Source organism: Labrus mixtus, chromosome 3 (genome assembly GCF_963584025.1).
Source record: "Labrus mixtus chromosome 3, fLabMix1.1, whole genome shotgun sequence".
NCBI classification, from domain to species: Eukaryota; Metazoa; Chordata; class Actinopteri; order Labriformes; family Labridae; genus Labrus; species Labrus mixtus.
In genome coordinates this window covers 15,941,183-15,963,352 of record NC_083614.1, presented here as the reverse complement: position 1 = coordinate 15,963,352, position 22,170 = coordinate 15,941,183, and the positions used below count along the sequence as shown (strand labels likewise).

The 22,170-nt window shown below is 43.7% G+C and overlaps 1 protein-coding gene across 1 annotated transcript in view; it reads left to right on the top strand.

The window, feature by feature from the left end:
• The window catches only part of sema6bb (sema domain, transmembrane domain (TM), and cytoplasmic domain, (semaphorin) 6Bb), a 121,927-nt gene continuing 99,757 nt past the window's right edge, over nucleotides 1-22,170 (top strand). Inside the window, exon 1 of the mRNA XM_061033280.1 lies at nucleotides 1-903. The gene's annotated coding sequence lies outside the window, so the exon portion shown is untranslated. The remainder of the gene's footprint in view (nucleotides 904-22,170) is intronic.

The following is a 22,170-nucleotide window of genomic DNA, read 5'->3' as shown; positions in this document are numbered from 1 at the left end:
CACACGCGCATAGACACACACACACACACACACACACACACACACACACACACACACACACACACACACACACACACACACACACATACACACACACACCCGCTGGAAGACAAACGCTCCGGTCCTCCTCCCACCTCCCCACAGCTCCTGAGAGCGGCTCAAAGAACGGGAACTATCTTTTTTTTTTTATAACCACATGAATGGGACTTTTCCATGCGCTGGATCCCGAACCTGTCTCTGTGTGGACGCAGACAGAAGGACAGTTTTTTTTTCCTTCCTATAGTCAAACCCGGGGTGGAAAAGACGCAGCAATGACAGAGCAGCAGTCGTGCGCAGCGGCAAAATAGAGCAACTATTGTGGGGACGAGAGATTGATAACACAACTGGGCGAGCTACGAAAGGGCGGCAGACGTAATTTCCAAACGTTGCAGCTGGCTTTGTGCGCTTGATGGGCTGTTACTGCGTTTTGCTTTTCATCATTGACTCCTTCAACATTACTTGGACGGCTGTCCGTGCGGGAGTACCGCTGCTGCTGCAGAGACTGACGGGGAATGCCATGTGTCGTTGCGCGACATAGAAGCTCTTTGTGGGTTGTTTTGCACCGGGGACAGGTGGTGCCCCGCGCGCGCGCGCGTGTGTGTGTGTGTGTGTGTGTGTGTACGTGTTGCAAACTAGCAGGGGGCAGAAACACACAGCCCCTGAGACAGTTGTCATAGGGATGTCAGGCCGGCGTACAGGATCAGTTTTTTGCCAGAGACAGGTGCGACAAGGAGGAGTAGTTTACAAAGCCATGCACGGGATCTGGTAAGGTCCTCTACTCGGATCACACTGGGATTTTTTTTTTTGTATCCCGCGGGACACACAACCTACTCAAACGGCACCTTTTACCCAAGATAATCAAAGGTAAGTGATCCGAGCTGTCCGGAGTGGGTGCAGGGTGGGAGTGGTGGTGGTTTTTTGTGCGCTCCGGGAACGGTCTCTGCCGCGCCGTGATGCTGTGGATGATTTGTATTGCCTTTGATTAGCCCAAATAATTGAATTGTGTGAGTTGGTTTAAAACGCACCCAATCAATAGCCTACACAATAGCCCCTCTCCCGCATCTTAGCTGTTTACAGCAGATTTCATTGTATAATTTTCAATTTCATACTGCGTAGCTCGCAGCCACGCGCCAAACACGCAGCCCTGACTAGGCACCTCACCATTCAGGTATTGATCCGATATCGACAAGTCTCCCAGCGTTTGATTGAAAATGGCTGAGAGTTATGTTGCCTATTGACCGGGGTCATTCGTTACTGTACATTTGATTGTTATTGTCAGTGCCACTTGTCAGGTTTTCATTGAGAAACTCTTAAATATGAGAGATCTGAGACTTCCCTTGCTGTGTCAATAAGAATGTTTGCCCTTTTTGAGAGAATTCTTTTGGATCTAGAAAACCTCATTTTATTTACTGTAAGTTGCTGTTGCAGAATTTAGAAGAGGACACTGCATGTGTCTAATGATTGGTCTGAGAGTGCTCTCCTCTGTGTGTCTTGTTTGTCTTATACATTTTAACTGCCAGAGGTTGTGCATGTTCCACTGTCCTTCCCGTCGGGCCCCTGGTGTCCACTACTCCTTCCTGCAGGCTCTACCATCCTTCTCCTGTTCCTCTCCCTCTCTCCTCTGCAGTAGCTGCTGTCGTTACAGTACACAGAGCTGCTTGGCTGGATAGTGTCAGAATCACATTTTTGCACTTTTCTTTTGTGCGAGTTGGACGGTTAACTCTCAATAGCTGGCTCCAAGTCTCCTAAAGTTTCCCCATTTGGGAGCTGTGTGTTTTTGTTGTGGCCCCTGTTTCAAATTCAAATTGCCTTTCAAGCTGCCTTTTGTCCAGCGCCCCGAGGTTTGTGGACTGGAAAGAGAGACGGAGAAGTGAGTGAAGTCCCCAAGGGTCAGAGCATTCCTATAATGAGCCCAAATGTGTGTGTGTGAGGAGGAACGAGAGAGAGAGAGAGTAAGATATATCTAAAGAAAGTAAGACAGTGCTTCTTGTCCAGTGCAGCGAAGGGAGGAGCAGGACCTCTCTGTCTCTCTCTGGCTGTGTCAGTCAGCCTTGGAGGACAAGAGCCTCTTTAATGCCTCTTCTTCTGGACTGTCACTCGCTCTGACATCCAGGGCTCAGGGGTGCTGCAGCAGGTTACACATAGAGCCTTCCTCCTTGCTGTACAGATGCTTATCAGGGGCTAAAGTGCTGCATCCTCATCTGGTTTCAGACCACTTTGACAGTACAAATAGAGGGGATAACGGTGTCGATGAGACCTGAAACAAGAGAGGATAATAAACCACATCTTGCAGCACCTTTAGCTTGACAGAGAAGGAGTTGTTGCCCTTTTTTTCCCCTATCATCCGCTGACATCCCCTTGTAGGCCTGTCAAACCGGCAGTAATTACAAGAGAAGTGCTATCAGAGTGAATAAATTAGTAGACAACAGAGGAAATACCTTTCTGATATGATCTCTGATCTTCTTATTGTATTGGATCTCATTTTAATTTGCTCTGAAGTCATGGACAAAATCCCTGTGAAAGTTATTTAGACATTTGAAGTCAGAATCTGCCAAAAAAAAACAAAAAAACATTATAAATGGTCCTTTAACCAAAAATCTCAAGATTGTACTCCGTTAGAGATTGTTCTGATGATAGGGCTTTCAGATTTTATATTAAGGATCTTCAAATCCTTAAATTCCCCCTTCAGGCAAAGTGTGGGGGGGTGGGGGGTATAAATGTTTTCTTCGACAGAATATAATTAACCAGACTGTAGGAAGCATCACTTCTGCCAAAAGAGATGACTCATTTGGGGGCAAGATTGTACAGACATGTTGGGCGAACATAAGGAAGGCACTCAAAGGAACTGTGTACCTGATGTCCTGAGTACTAAAAGTGATTAGTGGAGATACCCCCAGCACACCAAATAGCAATACTTTAAAGTAGAGGAGCAGGATTTTATGTCAGTGGAGAAGTCAGAAAGCAAGGCTAAATGTGTGGCCTGAAAACCAGGCGGGGGGTTTGTACAGTCCCCGCGCTGATGTCAATTTTTGGCGATGTTTTTCTCCTCACAGCTTAACAAACTGCTCACTGGAGCACGGCTAATCCTGGGCTAGCAGTGCCCAGCGATTTATTATAAAGTTAGTTAATTTGGGGAGATCGGCAACATCCCGCCATACACATTTGTGCTTGACAGATCCCCGCTGTCTTCACTGTGGAGTCTGCATTGCCAATTAGTTTGAAGAATCGGCTGTGTGTGTGTGTGTGTGTCTGTGTGTGTGTCTGTGTGTGTGTGTGTGTGTGTCTGTCTGTCTGTGTGTCTGTGTGTGTGTGTGTGTGTGTGTGTATCGTTAAGAAACGAAAGAAAGACAGGGTGAGAGTTTGCACATGTCGATCAGAGAGAAACATAAGAGACTTTGTTGATCACTTTGTGTCTGTTTGCCTTCCTGTCTTGTGTAGACTTTGTGTGTGTGTGTGTGTGTGTGTGTCTGTGAGTCAGTCTGTCTGTGCACTATACAAGTGTGATTCAGCACCGTCCAGCATCGCTTGAATGGGTGCCCTGTTTGTGCCGCGTTTGTGACGCCAACAGCCGCTCTGCACCCCTCGCCTCGGAGCAAGTGTTGTGCCCATATGCAATAAAAAACAGGTGCCTTTACACGATGACTTAATCCCTTTTCCCCACCGCCAAGCTGCACCCTGCAGGGGTTGTTATGTCACCTATTGGGCCCCTCACAGCTCCGATTGAGAAATAAAACATCATAGATTAGTCAGACAGAGTTTCAGTTTCCTGAGAACTTCTTACCTTGTCATTTGACTCATTTTCCGAGTCTGAGAATCTGATTGCAGAACATGTAGGAACATGGATTTTACCTTGAATATAAACTGGAAACTGTGGAAATGTCACTTTACAATAAGAGCTCTCTTATTAGAATTACCTTCTCAAACCAAGTCCTTTATAGTCACACTTACAAAAATGACAGGGAAGAACTCATTAAAAGTCACTTCAATTCTAAATTCTTGCTCTTTCTCAAAAATTACTCATACCTTCACTCTAAATACGTTTTACCCTTTAACTCTTCTGTACCTCGGCAGGGGATGAGTTAGAAGTGCCTTTCAGTTGCTGATTTACTTGAGAATTACATGAGAATTAAGATGAAGTGTTATTTCCCCTAAAAACATTTCCTTCACTGTATCTAGTTGTTTTATATCCAGCCATGAACAGCGTCGGCTTAAGAAAGCGTTGCTGTCATTTTTCCTTTCACCCAAAAACACAGAGATGAATTAACTTAAATAATTCAAAAGTAGACTTTCTTTTCAAGAAACGGGGACCTTATTATTCTTTTGAATCAACATGCTGTCAACAGTTTTCATCAGGACCATTTGTTGCGATTTCCACCTCTGGAGGTATGGAGATTTATTGCAAATCTCGAAAGAAAATGTACCTTTTGGCTGAAGTTTGTCCGTGGCAGGAATGAGTCATGAGAGCAAACATTTGATCTTAATTACATTTCAATGCTGCTCCAGGAGCACCTGTGTTTCCATTTGCCTCCCCTGAGCTTGTCCGTCTTTGTTTCGATTCTCTTGGTGTAGGCCAAACTGTGGCAGCTACATTAGTGTCCTCTTTAGAAACTGGGCTGTCAATGTCAAAATTAGTTTAGTTCAAGGCTGATGGACTGGTAAGAAATACTATTGAGTGGCTGAGTCTGGGGGATTGTCTCAAACCTGGCAACCCCAGCCTCCTGTTCCATTTTTCTGTCATTCTTTTTCGACAACCCTTCCCCATGCTTGTTTTCCTTCACACATTCTGCCTCCATACCACTGCTCCCCTCATTACCTCTCACCCCCCCCTCACTCACACCTTCCTCCCCTTCCCACTCCCCCTCCCTCTCCTCTGGACCTTGATGTCAAGGCCTCTCAGGCAGTGTGGTCTCTGTCTGCAGCCTGTCAGGTCAGGGGCACTGCCCACTGGGACCCTGAATGGGACAAATTGACCGTAACAATGTTCCCACTTAGCATGTGGAGCTGGGAGAAAGAGAAGGTGAAAAGGAGGGCCCGATGATTGAGGGGGGTGAGAGAGGAAGAGGGAGGAAGTGAGGGAGGGAGGAGAGCAGGACAGCTCTCGAAATGTATGAATTGAAAACTTATATTAAATCAGACACCTCACCTTTTTAAACCTTCTCCTCACACTGCCTCTCTCTCTCTCTTGTTCACACTCATACAGCTTTTCTCGTTGTTATTTGCCCAAGGCAAGAGCTCTTGTTGCCATGGCAGCAGGATAAACACATTTGCCGGTGACCCTGCAAGCCCTCAAACACTTACACACAAAACACACCTAAATCTCAAGGCCCAGATGCCTTCAATGGGGGTTCGTGAAGTCTGGCAGTTTGAATCCACACTAAGGTGCTAGCACTGCCTCACAAAGGGTCAAGGGTCATTTGGCCCCCTTATTAAAATGAAAGTTGAGGACCACCTCGGCCATTTATTCATCCCCCCGTCATCTGCTCACTCCCTTTTATCTCTTAATCACTTGTTTTCCCACTCCTGTCTTCCTTTTGCTCTCATCTCTCCGTCTGCTACATGGCTTTTTTATACATCCAGAGCAACGCTAAGAAGCATCCAGGATAGTTGAGAGAGTTCAAAGCAGGAAGCTCGATATAGTCAATAATAAGGTCTCTTTCATTTTTCTTTAAAAATGAAAGCGCGCTCTCATTGGCAGCCACATGGTAGTCTCTCTCTTCTCTGTTCTCCAAGTCTATAAAGTCTATGGTTCCAGTATTTTTTTTTGTCTTGTCTCTGCCCTTTAAGTGTGACAGCATGTCTTGGAGAAGTTGGAGCGGTATCACGTCGTGTAAGCCTGAGGTGGCGCAGTATGACGGGAACAAAGAATGCAGCTGCTATCACCAAAGGCCAAGTGGCTGTTGAATAAAGATGCTCCCCTCGTCGGTGAAACTGGCAATCCATGTCAACTTATTGTACCTCCACAGGGGGAGTGTGCTCCTGCATTTGTGTCTCTGCTGTATCTGAATAAGGTAGACACACCGGGGATGGTTCCATTCTCTGCAGAAGTGAGAAAGAGACACATTTCCATGAGTATGAACTCCATCCTGCTGGCAGCGGACCACAAGTGATAGTGTGGGATGAAAAGAGAGGCAGACGTGTTTGTGACAGACACCGACTTTTACTTCCTGGACACGAAGAAAAAGTGTGTGTGAGCTGAATCTTTCACAGCCTGCTTGTGTGTCAGTGTTAAGCTGCATTTATAGCTCTCTCTCTCTCTCACACACACACACACACACACACACACACACACACACACATTGGTGGACTCTTATGAAGCCTCGGTGTCAGCAGAGCCCCGGTTTGTTAACAAGACAGGAGACTAATGAGGGGCCACAGTCTGGCAGGGACAGATCAGGCCGGTCCCATATACCACCCGGAATACATGAATACACACTGGTACATTGAGGCGCACACATACTTGTGTGGGTTTGTATTACTGGAAGTACACACACACTCAGAGTTAAGAAACAAGCCACCACAAACCGAAATAATAGAGCAGCAAATTCACCTCCTGCAGCCAAAACACAATTATATCATTTTTCTTTCCTGACATGATATAAGTAGCAACATTATTTCTCTAATGGCATCAGATACACACTTTGTTCAACTCTTCTGCTATGATCACCAAGTAGGTAACTAATAAGACCCAGTTTAACTACAGTACGGTGGGAGACAATGCAGAGGGGATGCTGGTCACACACATCCTGAATCATTTCCCGCATCAGCACAGCGTGAATCTGAAGAAACTGTGCCCTGTGGGCCAGACTGTTTTTTTTATTTTTATCCCGCTGCTGTTTTATAGCTGATTCATTTCTTAGGGGAACTTCCAGCCTGAATGGCTCTATCCTGTCGTTTTATGGTCGCAGAGAAGCTGCAAAAATAAAATGAGAACAATTTCATTGCCGCCGTTGACAGAATTGTTTACTGCTGGAGCTGCAGCTTTAGTTGTTGTGGCTATACATGGTCTCTGTTGGTTTTCTGTTTGGAAGATTTTGACTGTACTTTCAAAAACTGTAAATGTTTGGTCACTTTTCTGCCACTTGTTTTGTGCTCTGAGGTAATTAACAGCTAAACATGCTCAGTGACCTGAGGGAGTCAGTCATGCTGAAAAAAACAAAAAAAAACAGAAGAAAATTCCAGCTTTCTGGCAGTCAGCACAGGGAATTTGGCGAAGTGGACAGACAGAGTGGAGACTGTGACCTGCTGTCATTCTTCACATGCATTGATTGTTGGTTGGTGAAGCTGAAAGTTAAAAGCAGATATGATTGAGTGAAGGAGTCTTTTGAGGATTCAGCCTCTGTTGCTGTACGAACGTGGGTCCTTGAACGTTCTCGCCTAAATTAACGGCTCAGAAGCACCAATTAATGTACAGCCTCGCTGTGGGTCTCTGCTGCGGAATCAAAGAGGTCTTGCTGTGCTATGTGTCTGCTCATCTCACATACACACTCATTGAGGGGGGGGGGGATTTGAGCCAAGAAACTGGAGCCAATGATTGAGAGATGAGATGAAAGTGTCACGCTGAGCTAAAAGCTGAAAGTCAAGGTTAAAGAACAAAAGGATGGAGATGTGGGGTTTGTTAATAAGGCAGTCAAAGGATGAAGGGAAGTTGGAGACATGAAACAAGGAGCGGAGGATGAAGAGGAAAACAGCCTGTTCCTTGAGGGTGGAAATATCAGAATAAAAAAAAAAAAAATTCAGGACCCATCTGGAGGCAACAGGTCTGGTGACAGCAGGCATGATCCTAATCCAAGTCTCCCAGCCGTGGGTGATAGCCAGGGTCTCCACTCGTCCAAGCCCCCCCGAGACCCAGTCGGCACCAGCAATCTGTCCCCTGATACTAACCACTCTTATCTGACAGCGAGGCATGTTTGTTATGACGATTATGGACTCTAATTGTACGAATTGAAAGTGGACGTTTGATGACATGGTATTAGCGCTGCCGTCAGAGATGAGTGGATTCTGTTTGGACACTGAAGAGGAAATGATAGAGAGAGGATTTGAACTTCTTCACAGCAAATCTGTTAATGCACCAAATTATGTCCCAGACTGAATTCATTAACATTAATTTCACTTGATGCAACAATGGCAGCCGCAAAACCAATAAGCCACAAGAATAATTGATATCCTACACACATAACAGTCACTTCCAAAGCCTGTGTGCTGCTACAATGGAGCCGTTGATTGGCAAGTCCTCTGTGCAGGATTTTCTGTGGTCGCAGTGCATTCAGAATAACCATCGCTAGCGTGCTCGCAGTGGCTAGTGGGTCATTCGTATTTGCATGTAAATGTTTTTCACCCCTCGGCTTGACTGGTGGGGCAATCAGAGTGCCTCTCTGTCTGCATCGCTAAGAGGGACACTGCAATGACTGACTGTGACATTCAGAGCTCAGGCTGGGCCTCACCCATCTCTTCCATTTGCTTGTTTCTTTCTGTGGGAAGGTTGGAAAGGGTGTTTTTTATTTGTGTTGACTTTATATCCTGTGTATAGATTCCTGGAATATATTCAAAGTCAGATTTTACAGCTTTGCATAAATCGAGACATGTCAGCCAACTTTCTTATGAACAGTCATTAGGTCTTATTCACATTCTCGTTCTTAGTTGGAAATGTCTTCTTAAAACACTCATCAGTTTTCTCATCTGGAATTAGTTCTTAGCTATATAAACAAAATCTACGAGCACCCTTGTCCTCATTTTGGGGCTGAAACGCCCGGGAAAAATTAGCTGTTATTGTGTATTCCTTAATTTTGCAGCTTTACGTAATTAGATGACATAAATAAATACATCTTATTAATGTAGTCAACAAATATCTCAATAATGCACTGTTTGGTATAAACTGCAAAATGTTACATAATATAATATAAACTAAACCTTCAGGTAACAATCTTTTGAATAAATGTGGAGAAGAGAACACTCGTTCATTGTAGTTATGACCAAAATGTTCACTTGGTAAAAATGACAAATGTGTCTTGTTTTACCTTCATATTTGTCCAGTCAAATTGTTTAAAAAAAAATAATGCAATATGGTCAGTATCTTTTTCTGGCTTGATTTTCCCTCAGATTTGAGATCATTGAATTTTCTTTAACTTCATCTGGTGTGCATGCTTTAGTGATGACAGTCTTCATACATATGATGATAGTGATATTCAACATATAGGTTTTGTATTTGTGTGTTTATTTTATATCCAGTCTTGACGCATCTGAATATAACATTATAAATCAGCCTGGTGTGTTTCACTTTCAACTACCTCCATTTCAGAACAATGAAGGTGTTTTCTTACATTTGCAGTCCAGTCTGGAATCGTTTTACTTACTTAGGGAATTCCCGACTTCTCTTTACTTATTTTTGTATTCCTATGGGATTCCTGTCTGTTCACATGGGCCTTTTTATGGACATTGGAAGGGCGTTACCTATGCTAATCATGAAAAACTAGTACGAGCTTCCATCTTTCAACAACTTGTTCATCAATTTGAGAGCAAGTAATTCTCCATCTTTAGAACAGGCTCATGATTCTGTCAGACTTTTCCAAGGACATTTCTTAATAAAGAATTTTTCTTCCAAAAGTTTTTGGTGAAAGCGGTCCATTCATTGGACACCTCAGTCGTCCCATGACACCACCGACATGGACACCTGTCAAGTTTTTTTTTCCCCTTGTACCACCATCATCATCACACACAGATACACGGCCGCACAGACACACACACCTCCCACATGGCGATGATGGATGCATGTGCAAACGCATATCTCCACGACGTAGGAGTGTTTGTGCCTGACTCGTGTAGCACATCCTGTCGTTTGGCAGTCTTGCCAGACATTTATCAGCCTCTGTCATCACATGAAACATGGTCCTTTAAGTCTCTGAGCTCCACTTGCTTAGTATCTCTGGTTGCTCAGCGGGGCGGGCAGAGGGGACCCTGGGAGTAAGGAAACTTAGACGGTAATAAGTGAGTGGATCAGAGCTGCAAGGAAATGGGTGAATTAGGGACTTTTAGTTGTAAATGAGTTCAGTTTATTAATGAAGGTTATCAGCAGAGCAGTGATTTGTCATTTATGTACGTGAACATATTGACTTCCCATGCAGTTGGAATGTATGTGTCTGCAATGAATATGTCCATGTCACTTACATTATTTCAAACTTTCCTGCTAAAGCAAACACAATGCTCCACTGCTGAATAATTCTCCATTTGGTGTACGTTGCCACTGTTTTCTTCCCCAAACCAGTTTTGATCCATGTTACGTATTTGTCTGAGTATGTGAGCATGTCTCCACAATGTGGGAAGCTCTGTGTTTTGTAGACAGTCTGAATAAACACAAAAACGACTTTAAAAGTTTCCATTTTCCACTTTCTGGTGGTGTGTTTGATGTTACAACTCTTGAAACATTTCCCTGATCTTCTTCTTGGACATTTGAGCATTCAATTGTTTAATCGGAATTATAGGATGTTAGTGTACGGTTTGGTTAAAGGAAAACATTGGTTTGTTGCTGTGATTATGTGTTCTTGGCTGGATTTGAGTATTGGCTGCTCTTCTAAATGTCATGAAGAGCTCTGGCAATGTGTTGGCTTTGAATGTCTGCATGTTGGTCTTTTAACTAAACCAAAATGATCCAATGTTGGTTCTAGTTTCTTCGTTTCTGGGCTCACAGTGTCTTGATTTTGTCTCCACATCTGTATGTCCTTCTTTGAGTGACTCTTGTGGCATCTACTATTTTTGACCTTGTCCATTCCTTTTTCCGATGACATCATTGCAGCGCAGCCTCCACATCCTGTTGTGCGCATCACACACCAAACCCACTTGATTCCTGCTACTCCAACCTTTTCAGCAATTATCTGCTGGCTCATTATAAATTGCCTTTTTTGTTCTATCTGTTTCATTTCAAACCAGCCTCTCTCCCCCCATGGCTACTTGCAGCAGCAGAACGAGGAAACTCTATCCCTGAGTCTAAACTGAAGTAATAAACAAGAGAGAAAATGCCTGAGAGCCAGCAGCACTTGGAGGCCTGAGATGTGCCATGTATCATGAAACTTTAAGGGCTCTGTCACAAGGGAAAAGCATTGACAGAGTTTTTCCACTTGCATGCACATGAGAGAAAAAAAAGAAGCAATAAAAGCCATGTTGTTGATGTAATAGCAAGAAAACAATGGCTTCGGCAGAAATGTCCCAGATCATCATAGAAACATTCCGTGTACCTCCTGCCTTCCCAGCATCCTCCCTCCTCGTAAAGGAACTGTTTTTTTTCCTCCTTCAATTTTATGTTATTGATGATTCTCAGTGAACATGCTTTTAATTGTGTTACCCTGAGGGGGCGAGCAGAGCGCTTACTCACTGGCCAGCACTGTTCCTGCCAAATGTTAAAGATGGCAGCTATTCTTGAGCGAGGTTTTTCAGTTGTTATCGCTTCGCTGCTGGACACGGCTGCTCCTCTCTGGTGGGCAGTTTCTGTTATTTTAATTTACAATTTTTTTCACTCACTTTTTGGTCACTATTTTTTTGGCTCACCTGGCAGTGCATGGGGTCTTCTTTTCTGTCATCAGCACCGTTAATAGCCACAACAAAGTAGCTTTGAAGCTCGCCAGGACCAAGGCCGTAATAGGAGGAAAACTCCAGGATCAGGCTGTAATAGAGGGGAAGTGCTGTAGCTGCTCTTTGTGCTCCTATAGTTCAGATTTTGCCCCCTTTCATTAGATAAGGCTCATAAGACATCTGGAACAAATACTCTATCGCTGTTCTTCCACCTTTCTGGCTGCCTCTCATCTCTGTTTAACCAGGCTCTGACATTGAAGGTCGACAAGCGTAGCAGCATATCATAGCTGCAGGAGAAATAATGCTAAAATGGTGAATGCACAGCAGTTCAATTGTCGCTGTTTTCAAGGCAGAGGTAAAAAAAAAAAAAAAAACTGCTTGCAGCTCAATATTTATCGCCGACTCCTCTGTTAAGTGTTTTCATTATGTTCACTTCCTTTGCCGCTTTTCAAATCTTAATCAGATGGTTAATTTACCGTCTTGCAGGATTTAACCAGCTGGCTGCGAACATCTTTGTCAACGTCTCTTCATCTTCTGTCTGTGTGTGTGTGTGTGTGTGTCTCCATGGTTTCCTCTGCTCTGCTAAGAAGTAAAGCAAGGAGGATTTTCTGTGTCAAAGTGTGTGTGTGAACCCATGCTAGATGGCTCGGTTAATATAAGAGTGACTCCTGCCTGGTCTGGTATTAACACAGTGAGGGCAGGGGACATGTGATGAGACTTATTTGAATGGCAGGTCTGAGTGTGTCCACAGGAGACAGGACCCAAGGAGAAGTCTTCATTGATAAAATAATCGCACATTAAAACGATTAATGCTTTTCACACACGTAAGAACCCTCTACAACCGCTGCACTTCTAGTTTATATATTTCCTGCTTCGTCTTGCTAAAGTTCACAAAAAAAGTGGAAGCTGATTATGCTCCCAGCAGTCACTTTCTCCTTGTGTTTCCACGAGCCATCAGCTCAGCATTTCCTTGCCGCGCCATTGTCAACTTGGCTCCCCGGTGCTGATAAGAAATAATTGCCAGTGTGGCAGTTTACTTGCTTCTTCCTTGAGAGTTGCCATCCAGGGCTGAATCCGGCTTTGAGACTGTTTTTTTTTTTTTTGTTCGCCTCAAAGTCGACATCAATATCTTTGTCTGGAGGTGGAGAGATTTCGTTTGCATCTGATAATCCCCTTTTCACTCCTGAAATTAGTTTCTCTCTCTCAAGGCGAACATGCAGAAGCGAAATTACAAATGAGCGAGGATTACAAATGTTAAAAGTGTGAAAGAGAACAGATAGGGAAACAAGTGGAACGTGTGTGTGTGTGTGTGTGTGTGTGTGTGTGTGTATGTGTGTGTGTGTGTGTGTGTGTGTGTGTAGAGGAGGCCTCTTCTGCCAGCTATCAAGGACTCTTGCTGGGATCCTCACCTGATTGAAATGAATAGATTCTTGGATAGTGGATAGAAGAGGAGGGGAGCAGGCAGTGTGAAGAAGCAGCCAGAGGACTTTCATCACACAAACACACACACACACACACACACACACACACACACACCACACACACACCACACACACACACACGGAGGCTCATTAATGCACCTTAGCACCAGCGGCTACACCAGGCAGAGAGCCAACCTGAAAACAGAAGCTATAAGAGGTGATGCTCATCGCAGGCCTCCCAGGGCTGATGGGTAAAGCTGAGCCTGTGGCAAGATTTAGGTATTACTCATTAGTATCCGTGGACAAACTCATGAAGAGCCTGGACTTAAAACGAAAAAAAAAAAGAGAAAGAAAGAAGAAGGAGAGAAAAAAATGTGAAGCACCAACACAGGTATGCATGATGCTTAGCTAACCACTGTTTTTACAAAAGAGTTGATTTTAGTTAGATTTAAGGCTCACCAGTAAGTGTGTCTCTGTAAATGGATGTAGTGATGAATCTCAAGCAGAACACTCTCCCTGAGACAGCGCTGTTTTGGTTGAACTAGTTCTCCTTCATGTTAGTGCCAGGGGATTAAACACGCAGGGGAGACTGGTTATAGAAATAGCCTTATTTTTTGTTCATAAGTACAACGTACACAGTGTGTGTGTGTGTGTGTGTGTGTGTGTGTGTGTGTGTGTGTGTGTGTGTGTGTGTGTGTGTGTGTGCGTGTGTGAGTATGTTTTTTTTTTCAACCAACAAACAACAGCTTGCATCAGCATGATTAACAGGAGAGCAATATTGATTGTGTCAAAGCTGTTTCAGAGACAAAATATTGTTATTTAGCCTGTGTATACGTCAGGACATTTCCTCTTGGTTGTCAGGCGTCTCGGGGTAGCTCAGAGTGGGGTTGCTTGTTTTTTTTAAAAGCCCAGCCAAGGCAGCTAGTTTCTCCTAGAGGGCCTCCAGAGAGTCAACCCCGAGGACCAGGACTACTTCGTCTGCATCACATTACCATTCTCATTAATGTGACTGATTATACACTTGGAGAAGAAGGGGGCCCAAATCTTGAGCCGACGTGTTTACCGACACACAGTGTGAAAAATCTGAATGCCCACTCGTGTTTAGTCATTTGTGTGCCTGATCATTCTGACGGCTGCGCGCAGGCCTTTTGACACCCTGTTCCTTGTCAGAAATGGATTTCCATCTTATTTAGTTGCTGACTTAGTATGTGAGGCTGTGTTTTTGCGTTCTCTAGCTGCTGTGTTGTGTCAGTTCTTCTCTGCACTTTGCAGCTTTGATTCTATTTTTCATGAAGAGAGCAAAGAGAGGTTTCGCCGAAGGGAACGTTAACTTCTTGTTGCAGATACTTTTGATCACACACATAATTAACCTTACTTGACATGAATGTGAGGGAGAACAACTTAATGTTACTGAATGTGCTGCAGAGAAAGATTCTCAACACAGAAAATACATTCTAACAAGGAAGCAGGAACGTCTTATTTTCTTCAGATTTTTATTGGAAAAGCAGTATCCTCCAGCAACTTGTGTCTAAAATAAATAACCAAACAGGAAAATATGTATAAACTAGAGAACGACTGTCTTGGTCTTCTCAGTGCTCTAAGTAGTGTCCCTGAAACTGTGGGAAAAGTAATAGCGCCTAATGTATAAGCCATTTTGTGATAATTAGATGTTGTGCAGCGGCTGTTTAAAATGCAGGCAGACTTCAGAGGAAAGGAAAACACAAACCCCAAGAGCCATCACACTGTCCCAGCTACAGCTATTATTTGTTTCATTACTACTGGAAAACAACATAAATAGCCTGCTATTTAAGACAAGTGTGCTCCCGCTAGAATAGCAAAATGGAAATGGGTGCTGGGCCTGGCTGTTGCCGTGTTTTTGAGTATTTTTGATCTGTATGTATCTTATTATAGACCACCCTACCACCCATCGCTAGATACTGATATAAACTGTAGGCTTAATATAGAGCAGAGATCCCATCTGCTTAATACAGGTCAAGTCAACTTTTATTTATAGTACATAGAAGCATTTAGGAGTCAAGTTTGCTTTATGGAAATATGACACCCTTCAGGCCCAGAAGGAGCAAAGCAGGAAAAGTAAAAGATTAATCTAATGGATTAAGATATTAGTCATATAGTAGCAATTGTTAAATCATGCTCTTAATCCGTTCTCAAAAACTAGATACTATCTGTGATATTAAGCTTCAAATATCTGTTCTTCTAGGAGAACAGAGATAACAGCCCAGGTTCCCCCTCTAATGCAATAATGTGTGTCAGAGTGTTAAATGTAGTCTGGCACTTAGACTGTGTAATAATAAAGTCTCTGCTTTGAATGGCTCATGCCTTTTGGGAGAGAGACCAATATAGTATCACGTCTGGCTTGACCACCATAAGGCTCCACCTCCTGCAGTGTCTATAGACACATCGCAAACACATTGACGAATCTCATGGGGATCCAATAGAGAATTAGAATATATTGTGTAAAGTGTGAGGGACACCCACCTCTAATGCAAGTTAAAAAGAGACAAAAAAAACAAGTGATGGGGGGGATTTAGCCAGGTTGTAACAAAGGTAGAAGTAAGGTTGGTATTAGTATGCACGTTAGTTTAATATATGCTCAGCATGCTTTTCGATTCATTATTTAACTCCCTAAAGTTATAAGTCTTAAAATGATAGAACTACATATGAACTACATATCATGGGGTATGACATGTGGGAAAGGAGCCACAGGTCTGACCCAAGTGAATGCAGCTGCAATGCATGCTGTGAAGTCAGACGAAATATCAAAGCAGGCGCGCATGTTAGGGGCTTCATCTTTTCTTTTTATACATACTGTATATTTCCTTGCTGTTTAAGTATGCTTACTTTGACGGAGATTGTAGCATCAAACCTAGTGAAAAGTCTGGAGTTGTCTTGGCATGTGAAGCTGATAATTCTAATTCTAAAATATGCATTATATATATATATATACACTTGTGCTTTTGTTTTGAAATCAAGGTAAGGACCAGCCCCGTATCCTGCACCCTGGCTGAAGCTTTTTCCCGTCTGTTATTGTATTGCTACACTCGGTCGTCCCATCAATGACCTGACTGAAGCCCTCAGCTATCAGACAATTATCTAGACATGGTCAATAGAGTCAGTGGAGCAGGTGAAGGTTTCAGTATCGTGTTGTAAGTCTCAGGTCGGCGTCAGTGAATGTGGGCTAATGGCGCTCACTTACACGTACAGTGCGTGAGTTCAACTGGAAGAAGACCAAAGAGGCTGTGTGCTTCTCCACAGGGACCTTTGTTCCAAGCTGAGCAGAGTGCTGCTTTCAGAAGAAACAAAGCACAGTATTTCTGTGTGTGCGCGTGTGTGTGTGTGTGTGTGTGTGTTTGTGTTTGTGTATGAGTTTATGTTTCTGAAGAGTTCTCTAACCCACTGTCCAGCTGACCTGGAGTTCGTCCAAAGGCCACACTACAAGATTTCCTCTCCTTTCCACTCAGTTCTCTCTGTGGGCGTCAGCTGGGGCACAAAAAGGAGGAAAGTCTGGGTCATTTCCAAAATCATTTTCATTGTTGCATAAGTGCCTTTGGAAGAATGCAACTCGGTATATGCCAGGGAAAAAAAAAATGCTCAAAGGACCCTAGAGTGAGAGCCTGAAGTGGGCCAATCGAAGTTTGGTTGGTGGAACACTGGGGGTGCCGCTTGCCAAGGCCCAGCAAGGCAAAATTGAAGAATTTGGAGCAGCGTTGAGAACAGCATGAGGTGGAGAAGGAGAATAAGCTTGAATAAATGAAAAAGATTGCTGGAGTTTGCAGAAGGGTTGTTGCTGCGCCCCTCAGTCAGGCCAGAGATATGGGAGAGCTTTGTGAGTGGCGAGGTCACAAGATTACAGCAAAAGAGCAAAAAGAAAGATGAAGTCGAAAAAGGCGAAGGACTTTATAACGAGAAATGTTCCCTTCCCTTTTTTTTTTACCAATACTGATTCCCAAACCTGGTTCTGCAAATTGGCTGATACTGTGAATCAACTGGACTTGATTTAAAAACAGTTGTATACTAATTACAGGGATATGATTGCCAGTTTTTCCTTGGTCAGAGAATGTATGACAGATAACTCTTTAAGCTGCTTTATTACAGTAAGTTTGTTCACTGGTTGTATTTATCAGGTACGTTTGCTTTCAAGAGGAGCTGGATATAATTCAGCTCTATAGTTAAAACCCTCAGTAAACGACAACGATTGAGGTTTGAGGAAAAACAAACAGAGCAGCTAACAACAAGAGAGGCTAACGTAAGTGACAGCTCAGCCAGCAGCCCTTCCATACAATATGTGTCCGATGAAGAGTGGGAGAAACACAAATATTTAGCTGAATACTGCTTCATTAAGTGCATCTCTCAGGGACGTTACATCTTCATTAACGCTGCACTGTTGTTGTTTGCTATATGATAAACTGGATATTAGTTCTTCTTTGCTGCTTTAAAACGGTAGTTGCCTGTGGCAGCAGTTGTTCATCCAATGGTTGCACTACAGAGCTGCTTTCATGTGTAGGTTGCTGTGTTGGAGAGACCAGGATTTGCTCTGATTGCCTCTGATTCTGTTGTACTAACATTACAAACTGCTATCAGTAAAAGAACATCTCTATTAAATCCTCAGCTGAATTAGAATAAACTGCTGCTGTAGAAGAAGGAGACAGCTGAATGAGTTTGTGTGAAGAAAAAAAAAAAAACCCACAAACACAAACAGTGAAAGCAATGTTCCCCCTTTGCATGTTTCTAATTGTTCTGGCGTGTGCATGCTCTCCCCCTGTTGCTTTTGCAATTAATATCCTGAGACCAGGGGCGGTCTCTGTGAAGTTACAGCTTTGAGACACTCGGGTGGCTTTAAGGAGTTTATAGGCACAGAGCGGCGCACAGACAAGGCCTAGAGACACCACTTAGTTAATTAACCAAAAAGACTCAAAACCGATTCTCCAGGCTGATAAACAGGATCGAAGTGAACCTCTTCTCTTCCCTCACGAGAGAGACTCCAGGGAGGAAAATCGTGCAGGTAGTTGCGGGCTGTTTGCTTTTCTCGCAGCAACAAAGGCTGGGTATGATATCAGCTGAGGGAGAAAAGGGGGGATTTACCAATTTCAGGATCATTTGAAGCTTTTTTTGTAAGGAAAGGATGAGAAATCCGCCTTATCATAAGTGAATGCATATTCTTTTTGTGCCCTCATTCTTTTGATACATGTTGAGCATATATTCTGACATTTATGGGCATTATTTCCCTTGCTTTGCATTTATAAAAAAGACTCCCTGCAGCCTCAGCCCACAGAATTAAATTCAGCTGAGATACCTGTGTGTGTGTGTGTGTGTGTGTGTGTGTGTGTGTGTTTGCTTATTGTGAAAGTGCTTTTTTCTACATTGTGTGTGTGTGTGTTTTTTCTCCACAGGAGGAGAATGTTGATGAGTACGTGTAAATAAATGGTGTGGAAGCGTTGGCAGACAAAGCATGCTGGGTTCTTGTAAACCACTGGTGGAAATGATTAACATCCGTACCGTCCCCGACCGCTTCCCCACCGCCTCATTTGTTCTCTGCGTCTGTCTTGGGGCTTCATTTTCACTGGAATAATTGTTTTAAAGGGAACACTTCATCTCAATCTTTTAAAAACCACTGTTCTATATTAATTACTATAATCATTTTCCTAATTTTTTTTCTTTGTCTTGCCTGGAAAATGATAGTCCAAAAGATGTCTTCCTGCTGTGATATATCCATCACTGTCCGTCTGTCTCATGTGTCCAGCAGTATTCTCCGAACAGCTTGCTGTGGTTTCGGAAGACAGATTAGCTCTGGTCACTGCTGACACCAGCACACAACTTGCAGAGTGTGCAGACATCCTGTGACCTCTTATCCCTTCACCGCTGTACACAATTTACCATCCCAACCTGCTCCCTGCGCCCTGACATTTTAGCTTTGCTCTACTATTTGCCCTGTCTGTTCTCATTATGAAGCCTCTTCCACTGCTGCCACAATGCCTCTTTCAGATGGCAAACCCTGTGCTATCTCCAATTTTTAATCACTGCCTGTGCACGTTATATATTGCCCTCCTGTTTTTTTTTCTCCCCACTTTTCCTTCTTCTCTCTTTACCACCCACAGCCATCCTGTGTTGTAAAGTTCTCCCTCACTTTTTCGCCCCCTTCATGCTGAGATGTTTCCATCCCCCATGACTGTGGTCTACTTCTGCTTATCTGAACATTTCCCTTCATTACATTGGGTCTTGTTGTGGCTGCTCTGCAAAGCCGCCTGGGTTGTTCATTTAGCTGCCATGTCAGTAATAGTTGCCTGGCACCAGGTTTTGTATCCCTAAGAAGTAGTCGCCACTGAAGGGATTAAGTAATGATAGGACAAAGGGCGGGGGCGTGCCATCCGTCATCCATCTCCTGAGGGTCTCACAAAGAGGATCTTGTGAAGTGAGAGGTGTCATTTTTTAAAATTTCAGCTAAGGATGATGAGCGTCGGTGTTAATCTTCTGCACAGAGAAGCTGATGAGGCGCAGTTGAACTTTGCTGTCATTTTTTTACGATTTGTAGCCTAACATCTTTTTACTTCCTCACATCTTGTTTTGTCGTTTTTTTCCCCCCCTTTTTCTTACATCTCTCTAATTCTAAATGTCAGTGGTGCATTTGGGCAAATAAACAATTTGTCCTTGGCTTCCAGTCCGCACAAAAACCACAGCAACATTTCTCTTGCTTTCAAAACAAGGGCGACATTGAACAAAAAAAATACGTCTACAGAAATAAAGCGGCCACCTCTCCCTGGGGTAAAAAGACCAGGTTTTTATCCTCTCCAAAAGTTTTATCCTACCTCCTTGGCTTTTCATCTCTTTAAGCCGTGCATTAAAGTAGCATAAAACACCGGACAAAGCAGACCTCTGTGTCTCAGCACTTGAATGGCCTGATTTTCATTCTGGTAGAGACATAGTGCCTTGGCCTGCCAAGTTTTGTTGAGATAGATGGTGGCCTGGCCCCCACATCTATAAAGAAATCTACTGTACACTTTATAGTGATAATGAGATGTACTCGGCATCCAACAGATCCCAGTCTTTTCACTTCTCCTCTGTCACTGTGGGCCGACTCACTTTGGAGACCGGCTCAACAAAAACACATTTAAAAGGTGCCATGCTTCACACTCTCATAGACACACACACACACACACACACACACACACACACACACACACACACACCCTAAAAGGCATTTATCTGCTTACTGCACCACAAAGTGAGCTGAAAAACGAAGTCGACAGATACAGAAAGAAGCTGTTTGACTATTTGACTCTCCCTCCGAACTCATTTAACTCCACGTCCCCTAACAAACACATCTGAGCCTCTGCTGATGGCATCTCGCCCTCTCACTGGGAGACGTGAGAGGCTGGCAGAGGGTGCTTCACTATAGGACTCCTTTTAACTCACCAGGCATGTATACGCACACACACACACATAAACACTCTCCCTGCCACTTAAGTCCCATTGCAATTTACAGTGGAAATGAAAACACTCCAATGGCAGAGTTTGACAGGGTGAGAGTGCTTTTTAAATAGGGTCCTTTTTTTTCTTTATTTAACACTGCTCAGGAGAGATGAAGACATAAACACTGTTTCATAGTGTTAAGATAAACAGAGTTCACGTTGTTTATATTATCCAAATTCCCACTTCTATTTCTGCCTATTCATGGCTCCATAACTCATCCTTAAATGTGCCGCAGTTCCATTAGCCACCAACTTGAAATGTGGGTATTAAAAAAAATCTGTTGCTGTGCGAGTTGTAGTCTAACCTCAAATTTTAAATAGATATTTATGTAAGCAGTAATGTACTCCTGATTGAGTTAAAGTAATTAGGTTAGAGATAAAATCAGGCATTTACCACGACAATTAGGGAAGTCTCGACTCTGAAAACGGATATACTGAATGCAGCATGATTGTAAAAGACATCACGTTTTCAAATTATAGTCCTCTCCTCCTCCTGACGTGAAGCTAAACCGGGGATCTTTCCTGCAGGCCTCAGCTGTTCCGATCGACCTATCAAGCATCACCTTGGGTCAAAATCTGCTCACTTCACTCTGGGACTGCCTTCTGCAACGCCTCCCGGCAGACCACCGCATCTCTGCTGCTCTTTATGTTGCACTGCTCTGCATGCATATGAGCTATTTTAGTGCTGGGAGGCAAGAAATACTTTTTTTTTTTGGTGTTGCTTTGAAGCTGCTAGCTGCTACGATGTTACAAATCTCAGAATCTGAAACCTGATGCTGCGGATACACTTGTTTTCAGTGTTTTTGACAGAATGAGCTTCTTGGAAAGGAGCCTAGAAACAACAATACGGCTAGTAGAGCTGTCTCACAGAACACTACTTTCTATTTGTACATGAAGCCTGTGCCTGCTTGTGGTAGAGCCACCAATATAATAAAATGGGATCAGAGAGCTGGTGTGGATCAGGTCAAATTGAGCGGTGTTGGTTTTAGGACGGGGATTGTGTTGTTTGGCCATCATACAAGGATCAGAGGCGTGGGGACTGATGCCAAAGAAATACCAGAGAACCTGTAGAGAACAGCCAAAGGACAGGGAGCGGTTGTTTAACAAAGTTCCCCTGAACACGTGTTTTGTTTGGCCACATGGTCCAGCGATACATATGACTCCCATTTGTCCTGTTAACTCAGTCTCCCTCCGTCTCTTCCCCCTCACTACAATTCTCTCCTTCCCTTTTGCACAAAGTTAGTTTCGCACCCTGAGGGCGGAGTAGTTTCTGATTAAGCAAACCGAATCAACCTCCAGCTGTCAGAGGTACAGTAGCTAGCAGACGATTTTATCAGGCTACAGGATGTGCCACCTTTACTCGGCCTTCCACTATATAGCACTACGTTTTACAGTAAGGTCGTGACGGAAATCTTAGGACAATGGCGAAGCTTTTCCAATTTCTACCCCCTCGACTGAACATTTGCAAGCATATGAGCATCCAGTCGTCCCTGAGGATTGGGCCCCAGCAGATGGCTCGTCGCCATCAGGAACATTTTATTTAGCTGTTTGTCATGCTGGAAGACATGAGAGACCTCAATCTCTCCCCTCTCCATCGACTGTGACCCAGACACAGACGGCCTGATGGAAACTCTCCTGCAGGTCTGCAGTGGAGGGGGCTGTCA